The sequence below is a fragment of the Neoarius graeffei genome, chromosome 26 (assembly GCF_027579695.1).
Source record: "Neoarius graeffei isolate fNeoGra1 chromosome 26, fNeoGra1.pri, whole genome shotgun sequence".
NCBI lineage: Eukaryota > Metazoa > Chordata > Actinopteri > Siluriformes > Ariidae > Neoarius > Neoarius graeffei.
Genome location: NC_083594.1, coordinates 47,133,969 through 47,150,836, shown reverse-complemented (window position 1 = coordinate 47,150,836; position 16,868 = coordinate 47,133,969). Strand labels below are relative to the sequence as shown.

Genomic DNA, 16,868 nt, shown 5'->3' with positions numbered 1-16,868 from the left:
AAGTTTCATTTCTTTAGCTTCATTTTTAAGGCGTCTTTTAAGGAATTTCTTCAGAAGCGGATAATTTTGTGCCATGCTCTACCCACCTATTGATTTTAAATCTAAACCACAGCTTAAAATGGTCGCATTATAATGATCTCATCTCATTATCTGTAGCCGCTTTATCCTGTTCTACAGGGTCGCAGGCAAGCTGGAGCCTATCCCAGCTGACTACGGGCGAAAGGCGGGGTACACCCTGGACAAGTCGCCAGGTCATCACAGGGTTGACACATAGACACAGACAACCATTCACACTCACATTCACACCTACGGTCAATTTAGAGTCACCAGTTAACCTAACCTGCATGTCTTTGGACTGTGGGGAAACCGGAGCACCCGGAGGAAACCCACGCGGACACGGGGAGAACATGCAAACTCCGCACAGAAAGGCCCTCGCCGGCCACGGGGCTCGAACCCGGACCTTCTTGCTGTGAGGCGACAGCGCTAACCACTACACCACCGTGCCACCCGCATTATAATGATTTAAAAAAAAAAAAGAAGTTAGTGGGCTTTGGTTAGCAGAAGGCTGCCATTTTTACCCAAATATACAGTGTTCTACAAGCTTCTGAAACAGTGGAAGAATCTGATTTGGGATGCAGGAAGTGAAATATAATGAATGCAGATTGACTATCAAGGCATCTGGAGACCTTTTATTTCCTTCTCAATGAGACAGGAAATGTTTCACGTCTCCATATGGGTTTTTGGTAGGAGTTATGTAACGTGCCACAGGATGTTATGGGGAGAATTGTGTTTCTTTAATGTGCGTGTGTTGGGGGGGGGGGTTTGTACACAGTACTTTTATGATACATCTTCAACAGCCAAGAAGAGTTTGAGATGATCATGCTATGGTACAGTCTTGCTTGTTTACAGGGCCTTTTTCTCAGCATGACTCTTTTTGATCATGTTCATAACAAGCCGTACGTGTGGCGCGTTACGGGTTTGTAGTGTGTGTTCATATATATATATATATATATATATATATATATATATATATATATATATATATATATATATATTTATTAAGCATCCTCATGTTGATACATCTGTCCCTGAGCGCGTGGGTGTGAAGCAGAAGCACTGCGTTTGCTAGTTAGCGTCGTTTCAGGCTTTTGTGGGTGGAGGAGCTTTCACATCTAGCAACCTTCGCAGCTCATAATGTAGCCGGTAACTAAGGTGAGGCTGTAGGAAATGAGTGTTGGGATCCATTTACCCAGCAGTGTGCCCATGATTTTCCTTTTTTCATAAGCCATCATTATGGTCTGTTTTCAAAGCGAAGGGCTTTTGGGGTGGAAGGTTGCTATAGATACAGTCACAGGACAGGGTTAGATGGAGGATTTTTTTTAATTTTTTTATTTTAGATGCAAGACAGAATCAAAACCTTTTTTTAATGAATTTATTTTTTAAATTTCACTTCCATATAATGTTCAGTTGTGGTCAGAAGTTTACATACAGTGACATGACTGTCATCTTGGATATGAATGTCCTGGCAATATTTGGGCTTTCAGTAATTTCTTTGAACTGTTCTTTTTCTGTGGCAGAATGAGTGTACAGCAGACATCTTTAATTAAAAAAAAAAACACTAGAATTTAGTGCACAAGTTTTAATTTTCTTTGGGTTTTCTGAAATCAACACAGGGTCAAAATACATGCAGGGTCAAAAATTTACATCTGCTCACTTAGATTATTAATTCAGAGGTGCTGAAACTTCCAAAATGTCTCTTATCTTGCCAAGGCCAAAGTCTCTTAACTTCCTGTTAGTGATCATGATTGACTACAGCTGGTAGCTTCTTTGTGCCTTCATAAAAAGGGTTTGTTTACAGCACTCATTGTATTGACCAACACACAGTAAAATGGGAAAGTCCAAGGAGCTCAGTGCAGATCTGAGAAAGAGGATCGCAGATGTACACAACTCTGGAATGTCTCTTGGAGCCATTTCTAAACAACTGCAAATTCCAAGATCAGTTCAAACAATCGTATTCAAGTTATTGTGAGGTGTAGTCACTTTCTCAAGCCACTTTGCTTCAAGAAAACCCAAATGGTCACCCTCAGCTGAAAGGAAATTGTTTTGGATGGTCAGGAATAACTCAGGAACCACCATGGCACAGCCCTGCCATGAAGTGAAAGCTGATGGGTCACTGTCTACAGGTCAGTGAGTTTTACATCACCACGGACAAAGAGGCTGCTATCCTCCTGCTCCAAAATTGACACCTTCAAGCTTAACTAAAGTTTGAAGTTGACCACACAAAGAAAAAGCCTTCTGAAGAAAGCTGTATGGTCACACGAGACAAAGATCGAGTTGTTTGGCCACAATGACCACCATGTACAGAGGAACACTGTATCAGCTGGTGGTGGTAGGATCATCATGCTCTGGGGCTATTTTGTTGCGAGTGGAACTGGTTTATTGCACAAAGTGGATGGAATAATGAAGGAGGACGACCTCAGAATTCTTCAGCATAAACCATCAGAAATTTGAACACGACTTGGGACTTGGAATTACAGTAGGACAATGAACCCAAACACGCATCAGAGCTGGTTGTGGAGGATAAAGCAGGCTAACATTAAGCTTAAAACAAGTCCTGACTTCAACTCTGTTGAAAATATATGGACCGTGCTTAAGTCGAGTCCATGCCAAGAAAAACAAAACAAATTTAATTGAACTCTAGCAATTCTACCATGAAGAGTCGTGAAATATCCAACCAGAATTCTGCCAGAAGCTTGTTCATGGTAAACAAAAATGTTTGGTCAAGGTGAATCTTGCGAAGACATTTTACCCAAATATTAGGTGTCCTGTATGCATATTTTTGACCTTGTGTTGATTCAGAAAACCCAAAGAAAATTACAACTTGTGCACCAAATTCTAGTGTTTTTTTTTTCCCCATTAAAGATGTCTGCTGTACATTCTGCCACAGAAAAAGAACAGTTCAAAGAAATGACTGAAAGCCCAAATGTTGCCATGACATTCATATCCAAGATGACATTCACGTCACTGTATGTAAACTTCTGACCACAACTGTACTTTTATCATTATATTACTCAAGTTACAGTTAATTTTAGTGTAAGTTGTACTTTATTATTGCACTTTACAGCGGCACTTTATGGAATTAAGCTCCGTTAATTTAGTATCTTATCCAGGAAGATAATGACACTGAGTAATGCGAGAAAATACGTGTGCAAACTAGCATCTTTCAGATCAGATATTTTGTTTCACTTTAATTTACTTTCTTTTTCTCTCTATTTGCAGCCAGTTAGCAGGTGGTAATGTAGTTCAGACTCTGGTTGAGGGGTGAGGGATTTCAGCAAGAAAATTCTCCAGATTTCAACCCCGCCTTCTAGTACGGCTTTGGGCCGTGATTGGACAGTGACTGCATTTTGTTGTGGTGGAACTGTAACGCAGCACACTGATGAAAATGAAATGTAAGGCAACTGGGAATGACAATTTATGACATGAATGAAGCAACGTAAGAGTGACACAGTGATGGTTTTGCTTTTCAGTGTGATGCATTTTCTGCATGTCAGTAATTTAAAAAATTTCATCTCATTATCTCGAGCCGCTTTATCCTGTTCTACAGGGTCGCAGGCAAGCTGGAGCCTATCCCAGCTGACTACGGGCGAAAGGCGGGGTACACCCTGGACAAGTTGCCAGGTCATCACGGGGCTGACACATAGGCCAAGTTTACATTAGACCGTATCTGTCTCGTTTTCTTCACGGGTGCACTGTCCGTTTACATTAAAACGCCGGGAAACAGGAATCCGCCAGGGTCCACGTATTCAATCCAGATCGTGTCTGGTCCGGTGCTGTGTAAACATTGAGAATACGCAGATACGCTGTGCTGAGTTCTAGCTGGCGCCGTCATTGGACAACGTCACTGTGACATCCACCTTCCTGATTCGCTGGCGTTGGTCATGTGACGCGACTGCTGAAAAACGGCGCGGACTTCCGCCTTGTATCACCTTTCATTAAAGAGTATAAAAGTATGAAAATACTGCAAATACTGATGCAAATACTGCCCATTGTGTAGTTATGATTGTCTTTAGGCTTGCCATCCTTCCACTTGCAGGTGGTAAGTGACTTGCACACAGCGGCTCAGTCCCGAATCACTGCTCGTGCACTTTACTTGCGCACTCTGTGAGCTGCGCAGGGCCGGAGTGCGCACCCTCCAGAGGGCACTCGCTGTTCAGGGCGGAGTGATTTGGAGCGCAGCCGCTGAGGAGGAAGCGATGAGCCGCACTGACACATTTCTCAACTTACGTGCCGAATTAGTCATGTGATTAGTGTATCCGTGTATTGGCGTTGCTGTGTGCACGCTAATCGTTTTTAAAAACGTTAATCTGATGATCCGCTGATACGGTCTAATGTAAACCCCACCATAGACACAGACAACCATTCACACTCACATTCACACCTACGGTCAATTTAGAGTCACCAGTTAACCTAACCTGCATGTCTTTGGACTGTGGGGGAAACCGGAGCACCCGGAGGAAACCCACGCGGACACGGGGAGAACATGCAAACTCCGCACAGAAAGGCCCTCGCCGGCCACGGGGCTCGAACCCGGACCTTCTTGCTGTGAGGCGACAGCGCTAACCACTACACCACTGTGCCGCCCAATTTAAAAAATAAATAAAATAAAATTTCTGTAAAAAATGTAACTATTTGTGTTGCAGGAGAAGGCAACACCCCTGTGTTTATTTGTATTGTTGAGTCTCTACAATAGTAATGCTTTCACGGTTGAGCTCATGATCCACCCCTGGTGCTGTAGTTCACATGCTGCATTGATGACATGTGCAGAGTGAGACTGTTTTGTTTATTCAGTGGGAGATGGTAATGCCTCAAGTCCGAAATTGAGATGCAGGAAGATGTGCTTAGTACATGCTAATTAGGAAGTAAGTGAAGGAGAACGATGCACGTATTTTCTGTAAGCAAACAGCGAATGGATAGGTGTGTAAATGAGCATTAAGTTAACTGCGCTTAGAAGCAGTTATCTCATAATTATAACAGACTTCTAAAACCCCATGATCGTTTTGGCACTTACATTAAATTATGTGCTTTTCTTAAAGAGGCAAATTAACTCGGAAGGTAAGAGCAGCGTTAAAACAAAGCAAATTTCAGCAACGCAAACATGACGGCACAAACCAGAACAGATAATAGTGTTCTATATATAGTTCCAGAGTCGATATATAGTTTCTGAATTTCTCCAAGTGTATGACCACTAATGGGGCAGCGGTTGTTTTCCTGCCCAGACTGTAGTGTGAGGTGTCATTTATTATTCATTATGCATTAACAGAGAGGCTCCTTCTGGTTTTACTGCCTTGCTTCATCCTATAGTTTATAAAACATGCTTATTATGGTTGAATCCTTTCAGTGGGATTCTTTTAAGAGTGCAAACTAGTGAAAAATTTCACTGCAGTGGTTTTGTGGGAGATCATCAGTGAGATAACTGGTTTCTAATACTTGAGTGGGTCAAGAAACACCCTTGTTGGGCTGGGGCTGTTTCTGATTTGGACATTGATTAGAATCTGTATTTCTTTGCATTCAGTTCAGTTGTATTTCTGTTGCCCTTTTGACAATAGACACGGTCACAAAGCAGCTTGACAGAAATCCATGTGCAGGCTTAAATCCCTAATGAGGTAAGAGTGGCGATGAAAATCTCCCTAAGACGACATGAACTAGATTCAAAAAGGAAAATGCCGTCTTCTACAGTGGTATGCAAAAGTTTGGGCACCCCTGGTCAAAATTGCTGTTGCTGTGAACAGTTAAGCAAGTTGAAGATGAAATGATCTCCAAAAGGCATAAAGTTAAAGATGACTCATTCCCTTAATATTTTAATCAAAAACAATTTTTTATTTTCATCTTTTACATTCTCTAAATGACAAAAAAAGGAAAAAGGCCCGAAGCAAAAGTTTGGGCACCCTGCATGGTTAGTACCTAGTAACACCCCCTTTGGCAAGTATCACAGCTTGTAAAGACTTTTTGTAGCCAGCTAATAATCTTTCAGTTCTTACCTGGGGGATTTTCACACATTTGTCCTTGCAAAAGGCTTCCAGTTCTACAAGTTTTTTGGGCTGTCTTGCATGCACTGCTCTTTTGAGATCTAGCCACAGATTTTCAAATGATGTTTAGGTCAGGGGACTGTGAGGGCCAGGGCAAAACCTTCAGCTTGGGCCTCTTGAGGTATTCCATTGTAGATTTTGAGGTGTGTTTTGGATCATCGTCTTATTGTAGGACCCATCCTCTTTTTAGCTTCAACTTTTTTACAGATGGTGTGATGTTTGCTTACAGAGTTTGCTGGTATTTATTCGAATCCCTGCGTCCCTCAACCAATGAAATGTGCCCTGTGCCACTGGCTGCAACACAACCCCAAAGCATGATCGATCCACACCCATGCTTCAGAGTTGGAGAGGTGTTCTTTTCCTGGAATTTGGCACCCTTTTTTCTCCAAACATACCTTTGCACATTGTGGCCAAAAAGTTCTATTTTGATTTCATCAGTCCACAGGACTTGTTTCCAAAATGCATCAGGTTTATTTAGATGTTCGTTTGCAAACTTCAGATGCTGAATTTTGTGGCTAGGATGCAGGAAAGGTTTTCTTCTGATGACTCTCCCATGAAGGTCATATTTGTTGAGGTGTCGCTGCATAGTAGAACAGTGCACCACCACTCTAGGGTCTGCTAAATCTTTCTGAAGGTCTTTGGCAGTCAAACAGGGTTTTTTATTTGCCTTTCTAGCAATCCAACGAGCAGTTCTTTCAGAAAGTTTTCTTCATCTTCCAGACCTCACCTTGATCTCCACTGTTTCTCTTAACTGCCATTTCTTAATAACATTACAATCTGAGGAAACAGCTACCTGAAAACACTTTGCTACGTTCTTGTAGCCTTCTCCTGCTTTGTGAGCATCAATTATTTTATTATTCAGAATGCGAGGGAGTTGCTTAGAGGAGCCCATAGTTGTTGATTTTATGGGCAAGTTTGAGGAGTCAGAGAATTTATACAGCTTTGAAATCTGCATTTTCTGACCTTTCCTAATGAAGAATTTGAACAAGCCACAGCTCAATAAGCTAATTCAGGTCTGGAACCTTGGTAAAAGTTACCTGAGAACTCAAATGTATTGGGGTGCCCAAACTTTCGCATGGTGTTCCTTTTCTTTTTTCACTCTCCAATTGTACAAAACAAAAATAATACACAAATCTTGCAGAAAACGCTGAAAAGAAATGTGTCGTCTTTACCTTTATGCCTTTTGGTGATCAGTTCATCTTCTGCTCACTTAACTATTCGCAGTAACAGACATTTTCAGTAAGGGTGCCCAAACTTTTGCATCCCACTGTAGGTAGGTGACACCGGATGGTGGGATTATAATCGTGTAGAAGAGTAAAGTCAAACAGTGCTAAGTGTCAATACTGTGCATGATTGTGAGTCCTGGGATGAGCACAAGACGGTCTTTATGATTACAGCAGCAGTTTTTAGCCACAAATGTACACTCTCCAGGTAAGATCATCCAATGGTGCAAGGGTGAGTCTTGGGCATGAATTTGATTTCGGCAAAAATTCATTTTATTTAAAACAAGTCCCAAGTGATTTTAAGCCTCCATGCTAAGCCTTTGGTCTCCGAATGCCACCTCCTTCTCAATCCAAAGTTGTGGTCGAGTACAGATGACGGTGCCCTTGTCTTGAAGGCGTTTTTAACAAACTCCTCAGATGATCCACTCTCTCTGGGAGCCACTCATCCACCTACCAAGTGAGTCTGCTCTGTTTTCACTTGGCAAAGCAGCATCTGCGCTCTCCTCTCTGTTTCGGCGTCCTCTTTTCATCCCATCATACTTGGCCAAAGGTCTCACACACTTGCCCTGTCGACTACCTGACATCGCCCAAATGCACAGGGAATCTCAGCTCAACCAAAGTGACATGACTCCTAAGACTCCCTTAGATCCAGAGAACGAGATCTCATATCGACTTCCAGTTGTTGTCAGTGTGACAAGGTTTTTACTTATTTGGGTGTGTATGCAGTTCATCTGCATGTAGTAGAGCACCTTCTGTGGAATCTATTCTGGCCTCTTGCTGAAAAGCAGAGCAAATGAATGCACTTTCGGGGAGTCATTTATTTTTTTATTGATTTAGCTATTTGCAGAACATTTGCCCTACGTGAAGTTATCTCAGGCAATTTATACATCAATAACAGTCACATTTCTGTGTAATGCAACACAGCCAGGAAGTGTATTTAGCAATTAAATAGCGTGGTGTAGTAACACATTGAAATGTATTCTGAAACGCACTTGCAGTGTTTATGCTCTATTTGGCAAGGTCGTTAGGAGCAGAAAGGCTTTTAAAATTAATGCATCTCAAAAGTATTTGGATTTGATATTCACAAAGCATAGAAATGTAGACATGTTGAGACTGTTTGTTTGTTTTTTGGGAGAAGACCAACATAAATGGACATACAATATGACAAGCAGCTCAGGTTTAGTAATGCATGGAGCCTGTAAGTGCTTTCTGTCTCTAGGGTTTGTCCAAACTGTTAAACAAGATCAATATGGTCTTCCTGGAACATGTCAAGATTAGCTGAGGTCCAAACTTCCTCAACTTTTTAAGAATTTGCTGCTGAGGCAGGGGGGAAAAAAATCAACCTCAGTCCTTGAATAGCATTAATAAAACTAGCCTACCCTGGGTTCTGTTCACTGGTTATTAATTTTTAAACCCATTGTGGCCTTCGCACTACTGTTATTATTAATAGAAGACGATAACAGGCGGAATGAGCGATCCCGTTCACTTTCAGCCCATATAGGCAATTTCACCAAGGATGGCGCGTCTAAATGGAGAGTTCTCAGCCTTTCGGTGCCACTTTATGAAAAGAGATGAAGATGGAAATTGATGTGCTGTCTTCACTGCGCACTGTTTTGGTTTGTCCTGCCCATCCCTCTCTGAAGCCATTGAGCTGGGTGAAGAGTTTTGAGCATGATGGTAATTTGCTCATACACACTTAACAGAGAAAATTATTGTCGGAATGGGATACAGAGTTTCTTATTTACTGAATCAATATTAAACAGTCTGAGGTTTTCCTAAAAATAATAGTTCTCAAGCAGGAATGTTTGTCATTCAGGAGCTTGTGATGGTTGCTTAAATATCTTGTGAAGGACTGGCCTTTTGGTTTTCCCTGCTTTTTGTTGTATATCTGTGTGACAGTGTGTGTTTTTAATATCGGTGTCCTCTTTATCTCCTTGAATTAACTAAGCTTGGTGAAGCACAGCTTTCCTGCAGTGGTGTTGACATCCTCCAGGTGTTGTGTTTAAGAGCTGGCTGGCCCTGTGTTACATAATCAATCAGCAAAATGCACTTTTGTGTGTGCGAGCTGATGTTCTGTAGGCTGTCTTTGGTTTCCAAAATTAGGCGATACTTGCAATGTGGCCTGAAAAGAATATCCATGGAAACACACAGGCAGACCTTTCTTATTAACATGAAGTCAGTGCAGTTTAAATAGTATAATAACATGCAGTGGATGTTTCTGAATTGGTATTCTGCAGGAGTGCGAGGCGTCGGTCAGACGTTTTTTCTGCAGGAGTGCGAGGCGTCGGTCAGACGTTTTTTCTGCAGGAGTGCGAGGCGTCGGTCAGACGTTTTTTCTGCAGGAGTGCGAGGCGTCGGTCAGACGTTTTTTTTTCTGCAGGAGTGCGAGGCGTCGGTCAGACGTTGTTTTTTTTTCTGCAGGAGTGCGAGGCGTCGGTCAGACGTTTTTTTTTTTTTCTGCAGGAGTGCGAGGCGTCGGTCAGACGTTTTTTTTTTCTGCAGGAGTGCGAGGCGTCGGTCAGACGTTTTTTTTTCTGCAGGAGTGCGAGGCGTCGGTCAGACGTTTTTTTTTTCTGCAGGAGTGCGAGGCGTCGGTCAGACGTTTTTTTTTTCTGCAGGAGTGCGAGGCGTCGGTCAGACGTGTTTTTTTTTTCTGCAGGAGTGCGAGGCGTCGGTCAGACGTTTTTTTTTTTTCTGCAGGAGTGCGAGGCGTCGGTCAGACGGGTTTTTTCTGCAGGAGTGCGAGGCGTCGGTCAGACGTTTTTTTTTTCTGCAGGAGTGCGAGGCGTCGGTCAGACGTTTTTTTTTTCTGCAGGAGTGCGAGGCGTCGGTCAGACGTTTTTTTTTTTCTGCAGGAGTGCGAGGCATCGGTCAGACGTTTTTTTTTTTTTTTTTTCTGCAGGAGTGCGAGGCGTCGGTCAGACGTTTTTTTTTTCTGCAGGAGTGCGAGGCGTCGGTCAGACGTTTTTTTTCTGCAGGAGTGCGAGGCGTCGGTCAGACGTTTTTTTTTTCTGCAGGAGTGCGAGGCATCGGTCAGACGTTTTTTTTTTTTCTGCAGGAGTGCGAGGCGTCGGTCAGACGTTTTTTTTTTTCTGCAGGAGTGCGAGGCGTCGGTCAGACGTTTTTTTTTTCTGCAGGAGTGCGAGGCGTCGGTCAGACGTTTTTTTTCTGCAGGAGTGCGAGGCGTCGGTCAGACGTTTTTTTTTCTGCAGGAGTGCGAGGCGTCGGTCAGACCTTGCTTCTGCAGGAGTGCGAGGCGTCGGTCAGACCCTTGCTTCCGCAGGACTGCGAGGCGTCGGTCAGACCCTTGCTTCCGCAGGAGCAGGATATTATGCTGTAGTTTCTCGCAAAAGGCTTGTATTCAAAACAGCACTATCTGAAAAAGCAGGCACTGCATACTCAAGTACACAGTGTATAGAATACTTTGTCAGATTGCTGAGAAATTTACCTTCCACTGCAGTTCATTACGTAAACACAAAATACACTCCAATCACCTCAGGGATTTCTGTGCACAAATCACTTGAAACATTACAGGCTACAAGTTAGACATAGTGAGTGTAACACAATAACCTGGAACTATAATAACTGTTCCCCGTTGTTCAGGTCTTTTTTTCAGGCTGGGGTGTTTTGCCATGATGTTTTATGATGGGGTTTTGAAACCACACAAAGCCTGAAGGTTTGTATATAAGAAGTATTTCTGTATATGTATGCATTCAGTTAAGCTGATGGAATTAACTGAAGTTAGTTTACTTGTTTGTGAATTAATTTTAGTTAGATGCAAGCACAGGCAATAATTATGATCAGTCTTGATAAATTAGGAAAGTTAACTTGTTCGATAATGTCATCCTGGAGATTGTGCCGTTTGCGAGATAACTTTCGTAAATAGGGTTAATAGAGTAGCTCATATATTTTAATATGTAGTTAATGATGTGAGTAAAAGTTTCTCAAATTATCATCCATTTAAAAGCTTCACTCGTCAGAAATGCATGTCACATTAGAAATGAGAAGCGTTCGAAAAGCTGTTTTGACGTGTACAGACACCGCGCTCTGACGTCCATTCTCCTTTTTTGCTCTCTAATTCTTGGTGCTAAAAGCTCAGTGTTGTTGAGGAACTTTTTTTTTTTTTCTGTCTTTTGACAGGAACATTTTTCATTGATTAGACTGCTAATTACACAGCAGCAGGCGCACTGGTGAGACGCAGAGAAACGGAGGGTGGAATTTATAATAACGCTCCCCTCCCTTCTTTTTTTCATGATGGCAATGATGGAGGGAAAGATGGAGAGCATAATGGTGAGAGAACGTGTGCAAGAGAAAAAAAGATCGACATGGAGACGGAGAGCTCGGCTGAGACCGGAAGGAGTAGGGAGCAAAACCATAATGGAAAAACAGCGACAGATTAGATTTTGTTGTCATTTTCTCGATCTCTGTCTCTTTTGCTCTGTTTAGGTGTTATTGTCTTCACTTGTTGGTGTCCCTGCTTCTGTATTTCTAAGGTCTGTGTTATGTAATTTGAGGAGATTCCCTAGCAAATAATGTGCATGAAATTGCGCAGTCAAGCAGACCGAGGAAGTCCGTGTGCGCATGCGCAGGTTTACCTTCTGCTTCTTTAGGATTTTACGGCAGCTGGCATCCAGTGTTGCATGACTGCCAGGTTTACCTCGACCGTGCACTGACCGTTACATCATTCTGTCACTAAACAAACAGGTGCTCGCTGACCGCTGATATTTATTAATTTGGTCCTGTTTCCTTTCCTTCACAGCGTAACGTCTTTTTCTTCTTGCTTTCCGTTACTGTAGTTGGTGTTTCACGTAGGGCTGTGCGATATACCGAATATACTCGATATATCGCGAAAATTCTGTGTGCGATACATAAAATTATTATATCGTAATTATCGAGTATTTTATGGTCATCTTCCGACTTGCGTTTGTTTCGTGTTTGTTTAAAACATTTCCCGGTGGTTTTCTCCCTGTCCCTCAGGCAGTAACGTGAGAGGCTGCCTAAGGGTAAAGAAAACAATAACGTCACGCACTCGCCAACCAATCCCGGGCGACATCTCGGTGCTGAAAGGAACTTCCGGGAAGATTTTCTAGTTTCGGTTGTGTTGCCAGATTGAGCGGTTTTAAGTGCATTTTGGCGGGTTTTGAACATATTTTGAGCTGGAAAACGTTAGCAGTATCTGGCAACACTGCCGGCAGGAAGATTTCCTGGTTCCGGTTTACAGCGCTGACTCAGTTCGTGCAATCGCTGGTGTTGCATAGGCTACCATGTAAGCTCTGTCAGTTTCAGCGACAAATTACTTCCTAAAAGAACTAGTAAGGGGTCAGTCAACTGGCATTTTTTGGATATCGCGAGGAGGACGTGGAACAGCAAATGCCAGTTTGTAAAGTGTGCAAAAAAAAAAAAACCTGTCGTCATCACGAAAGGCAGCAGCACTACAAATATGTTCCATCGCCTGAAACTCACCCGGTACAGTATGAAGAGTCTCTTAAACTCCGAACTACTTGCCCACGAGCTAAAACCCCCACAAGCTAAACAAACGACCATAGCGGCCTCGTTCTCCAAAGCCCCCCATATGAGAAAACGAGTCAGAGATGGAGAGCTATAACGGATGCAATCACTAACGTCATTGCCAAAGACATGATCCCAGTTAATATAGTGGAAAAACCAGGCTTCCAAAAATTACTAAACACACTCGATCCCAAACATGAGTTGCCTGGTCGCAGACATTTTACAGAGAAGGCAATACCGGAATTATACACATCTGAGAGGCGGAGCCAGAAAACATTCAGTTCAAAAGTGTGCAAAGAGAAAAATTATGTTTTGCAGATCTCTCTCTTCTCTCCCTCAATCTCTCTCTCTATTGTGAATGTTCCAGTGGTTCTCAGTAGTCAGGTTAATAGCTTGGAGATCTATTTTTTTTTAAATAATTTAACGAAAGAGCACTTTTCTTATTTAGGCTAAATGTCTTTCTCAGTGTTGAGTTTGCACTTTATTGATTTGAGCTCTGAGCAGCTCTGTATTGTATTGTCCCTTTGTTGCAATTTTCAAGATTGTTTTTGCAGTTTGTGCCACATCTTTGTTGAATAAAAATAGTCTTATTTCAACTCAATTGTGATTAATCACTAACATGCAAATTTAAAATGTGTTGTTGAAAACGACCTGTAAAGTTAACCAAGAATGTTATTTAATCTGCAGGGATTGTAGTGAAAACAGTAAAGAGTAAAAGTTAGATTTCATGGGGTCCTTTAGAGGAGATTTAAATATATCGAGATATATATATCGTATATCGTGAAATGGAGAAAATGTATCGGGATATTCATTTTTTTCCCATATCGCACAGCCCTAGTTTCACGTTTCGTTCGTGTCGTCCGTTTTTCTCTCCTGTTTCAAATTTGTATCCCACAATGCCTTGCACGAACAAGGAAAGCCCACCATGTAATGCATAACGTAGTATTTTGAATTGGGTCATGGTGAAGCAGGAAAAAATAGCGGAGAATTTAGGGCCATGTGGATCTAAATTCATAAATTGTTGTATTTTAAAAAGATCTAAACAAAAATAATTGGGTGTCAGCGAAAATTCTTCTTATGACCTACACTTGAAAAATCTGAAAGGCAATCTACCTTTAAAAATGAAAAGATTGTAATCTTTGGCAATTTGCTTTGGTATAGGAGGAATAAAACGGCACTGTTATTGAAAAATAATCAACCTCATGGTGGGAACAGTAACTCTGCTTTGCCATCATCCCAACATTGTTTTTCAAAGAACACATGCTACCATTGTTTTTATTCCTGACTTGCACTGTTCAGAAGTGTCTGTGGGAAGAAAAGGAATAATGGCTGTAACCATGACAGACGACTTGTTTCCACTCTGTACCTAATCTTCCATCAAGCTTATGCTCCCCCCCCCAAAAAAAAAAAAGAGGAGGAGGATGCTTTTCTCAATGGCTGCCAGTTAACGTCATCTGACAATTCCTTTTTACTTTACATCATAATTTGTCATTTGAGAAAAGGCACTTTGTATTAAAAGTTTAGCTTTTTGTTTTTCTTAAAAAGCAGCCTACTGTAGTGCCCCCCCCCCCATTTATTCACATTTGAAACGTACGGCCAGTTCAAAAAAAGTGCTTGTGGGTTTTTTGTATTGTTTGGGGGTTTTTTTTGTAAATAAACTTTTACAGCTATTTGCTTTTCCAAAAAAAAAAAAGGCGGTTCTACCATCGCGCTTTGTAAAAAGTCAGCCCCCCCCCCCCCCCCCCCCCCCGTGTTTCTCGCAGTTGAGTTAGTTACTGGGAAGGGTGAGCATGTAGCCCTTGGAGGAGATTGTTTGGGAATGACTTCACAGACACTTGTGCTTGACTAGCATCGCTCTGATTGATAAACGTGTGATCTTCTGATCTATCTATGTATCTCTGTGTGTGTGTGTGTGTGTGTGTGTATGTATGGGTCCGTCTCAGAAACTGGAGAACATACAAACTCCGCACAGAAAGGCCCTCTCCGGCCATGGAGCTCGAACCTCTTGCTGTGAGGCGACAGCGCTAACCACTATACCACCGTGCCACTCATTTGGGACATTATGGTCAAAAAATACATTTTCTAATTTTACTATTTTTTTGCATTTACTTAACACTCGATGTTTCTTTTGTCATGTTTGATAAGAATAAAGATAGCATCTTGCTTTATCTGGCCTCCACTGTGGAAATTTTTTTTGATTACAATTCAAATGCTTTTGTAAAATTGATTTACATATAAAATAACATCATGAAGAATTAAAGCCCCTCCTTCACAGAGGAGTGAAAATATTGAATAAATTTCCTCTTTTTGATTGCTTGGGTTAAAAATGCCAAGTTATGATGACTGAATTGATTCTTCACTTAAATATGAATAATATGATACATTTTGGGTATTTGATATGGCGAAATAGGACACAATGGAAAAATCAAGAACACACCGGAAAGATGAGAATAACGGCGCTGGTAAAAGAACAGCGACTGTACCGGCTGAAGGTCGCGCGGGTCTCTGCTGCAGCGCGCGGACAAGGGGACATCACTACCGCACCGGACGAGGCGGGGGCGGGGCAAAATGACTGGCCGTAGATTCTATCAAAAGTTCGATCTAAATTGACCATGGTTACAAAATATTGGCCCAAATTATGCAAACACTACGAAATATGAAAGTAAGATGAAAAAGAAACATTCTATTGCCTTATACTGCAAGACTAAAACAAAATAAAACTGTCAAAACTCACCTTTTCAGTGATGACGTCCGAACAGATCACTCGTGTAACAGAAAGACCGCAAATGGAAGCACGATCAACTTCTAACTGTTGGAGTGGAAAATTCCATTCTACACATGCAAATTGTTAATGTGTGTCCTTCCCCGCACACAAATGACATCCTACGGTAAAAAAAAATAGACCACAACTCATTTTATAGCTCAGAAATTCATACAAGACCAGCTACCATCGTAACGTATTCTGTAAGAAACACATTCTATACCTAACTTTCAGCTTTCGTTTTAAAAAACAAAATCGCAGATATATAACTAAATATTTATATGGCGTAGTGATTTTAAGTTACTACTTTTGGTGAGGTAGTGACCTCGACCCTGAGGCTTTCTGTTTAGATCAAAACACACGATCGTATTGGTTTTGGGTCTGCAGAAAATGGAGTTACAACGGTGATCAAATATTTTGCATGATGTTTTATTACAGTTATGATTATTCTGTGAGCGCACCAATCCTTAGGTGTATAAAGTTACAACTTAAAATACAATTAGTGATAACTGTAGACTTTTCAGTGGACTACAACCTTTTTAAGGGAACGCGATGTAGTCGACCATTTATCATGTCCCAGATCAAGCCGCCACTTTTCCACAAATTTGCAGAATTTTTTGCTAAATTCTGAATATTCACATCAAAGATTTAGTTTTATCTGTATTATTTCTTTCATCATTTTATTTCAAATTAAAACCAACGTCACCATTCAAAACCGTATAGTTTATTGACTGAGTATATTTAGTGGGGTACCCCTACAGTACCCAGTTTCTGAGACAGACCCACATGCATACAGAGTATTGTGCAAAAGTGTTTTTTCTTACAAACTTGGCTGTAGATTTCTATTTTATGATTTCTACATTATCAAATCAGTACAAAAACATTTTAGAGTCCAAGCTTTTGTTTTCCAGCACAAAATTAAATGTTAGAAAATACATGTTTGTATCTGAGCAGCATATTCCACAAGAGAGCATGTTTCAGATTTAAAAAAAAAAAAAACATAATGAAGGCTGCTGGGTTTTGGTGCAAAATGAAGACGCGAGTGTGACGGTCAAAGTGTCCAGAAGAACTGTGGCTGGTTCTGTAAGATGCTCAGTAAAACCTACAGCTCATTTCCGCATAAAACTGCACTCACTGGACCTGAGCCTTTTTTTTTTTTTATTTTTATATAAAGCAAAGGGTCGTCTCACACCAAATATTGACTGTTTCATTTATTATGGCTTACTGCTGTTTTATAGTATTTTTATTTATTTTTTAATGTTGAAACATTTTCATTATTTTAAGCTA

The 16,868-nt window shown here is 41.3% G+C and overlaps 1 protein-coding gene across 3 annotated transcripts in view; it reads left to right on the top strand.

The window, feature by feature from the left end:
• The window catches only part of ptprga (protein tyrosine phosphatase receptor type Ga), a 468,558-nt gene that overhangs the window by 123,204 nt on the left and 328,486 nt on the right, over positions 1–16,868 (top strand). The window lies entirely within an intron of this gene.